Here is a 1,813-nt window from a genome sequence, read left to right as displayed (position 1 = left end):
GTCCTGTCCCTGCTCAGACCCCCTGACTCAACTCCCAGGGGCTCCTCATGGACCCAGCCCCACACTGCCCCCCCCAAGACACCAGCTCTGGGAAGGGGCTTCACCACCCTGCTCCACAGATGCGGGAGGGGGGCAGTGTCCCCCCCCAGGGCAGGTTGCAAGGGGAAGCGCTGTGCCAGCAATTTAGGGGGGCAGCCCTGGAACAGCCCCCCAACCTCCTGGAACCCCCCCGGAGAGTAAAGGGACACATTTGGGGCAAAAGCAGCCCAGGCTCCTGTCACGAGAAATAACACAAAATATTATCCAAGCCCCCAACACAGGACTGGGGCCACCGAGCCAGAAATGGGCAGGAATTAGGGGTTTTTTTTGCCCAGCCAGGGGATTTTCTGCATTTGCATGTGCCCCCCTCCACCCACGAGCAATGTCAACGTGAGCTTTCGAACGCCCTCCCTGCCAGAGGCAGCAGGGCCAGATCCTGGTTCAGCCCTGTTTGGTGCAGAGGAGGCAGCAGGAGGGGAGGGTGCTGCTTTTCCAACACTTCCCCTCACACCACGGGGCAGCACCCAAAAGCCTGGCCGACGGCGAGAAATGACCACCCGCCCTCTTTCCTAGGAGTCCCAGGGGACCCCAAATCAGCCAGGCCGGCTGCTGAAGAGGCCCCTAACCTGCAGCCACCCCCACACACCATCAGACATAGCGGCTGCTTTAATTCCCCGCCCACACCCTCTTATTTACACAAAAAGGTTCAGAGAAGTTGAAGCCAGCTTCTGTGAAAAGCCCTCGCTGGAGAGGAAGAGGAAGCCCCTGGTTTATCGGCACCGAGCCGGGCATTATCGGAGCTCTGCGGCTTCCAGGAAGCGCCAGCAGCCCCGACCCCCTCCGCGCCGGCCAGCACCTTTGCATATTTCCATGGCAAAGGCCCAGCTTTGCATGAGGGCCCCACCACACCCCGGGGGACCGAGCAGGCCCAAAATAGCCCACAAAGACACAGCATTCAAAAAAAAACCACCCCACCAAAAAAACATTTTGCAATATCTGCATAGCAGGGCTGAGCCACCAGCTTGTTTTCAGTAGCGAGGGCCTCGCCAGCACTGCAGGAAGCTGTCACCTCTCCCCTGCCTCGCCCCATCTGCAGTAAGGCTTGACAGCCAACGGGTCTGGAGCCGCCAGCAGAGCTTTTGGGGTAGGGAAGTGCTTTGCCCCTCAGGAGGGGGATTTTCCAGCCAAGGCTCCCACAGCAGAGCTGGCCCTGGCAGGAGGAAGCTGTTCATCAAACCACTGCCCGAGCAAGGTCTGCTCATAACTGGGCTGCGCCCTCCCGCCCCAGGCGGGCCACACGCTTCCTCCATCCCCGACCTGCAGGAATCGAAACTCGGGGGCCACAGGGCAGGGTGAGGTCTGGGGCAACAGAGTCCACCTACAGAGGCCTCCTTGGCAACTGCAACACCAGCTTGCTCTGCCCAGGCAGAGAGGCAAGACTAATGCGAGACAACCAAAGCTACACGGTGTCCCCCCCGCCTTGGAAGGGGCAAGGAGCACAGCTCACCCCGGGGCTCTGGGAAGAGTCCCCTCTCCCCAAGGCTGTGGGCCCCCGCCTCACTGACAGCAGAGGGTGACAAGCCCCAGCCGCCAAGCACAGGCACCCAGAGAGCCACAGCACGCTTCGGGACGCCACAAGAAAAGCTGTTTCGGAGCGTGCAGGCACTGAGCACAAGGCGCCTTGCGGACTGCCCCCACCCACGTACACGGTGAAGGAGAAGAGCGTCTCAGCACGGAGCAGCTCCGGGGAGCCCCGACAGGTGACACAAGACAC

This window comes from Aptenodytes forsteri, unplaced genomic scaffold (assembly GCF_000699145.1).
Source record: "Aptenodytes forsteri isolate BGI_AS27 unplaced genomic scaffold, ASM69914v1 Scaffold393, whole genome shotgun sequence".
NCBI classification, from domain to species: domain Eukaryota; kingdom Metazoa; phylum Chordata; class Aves; order Sphenisciformes; family Spheniscidae; genus Aptenodytes; species Aptenodytes forsteri.
This window is presented reverse-complemented; position numbering follows the sequence as displayed.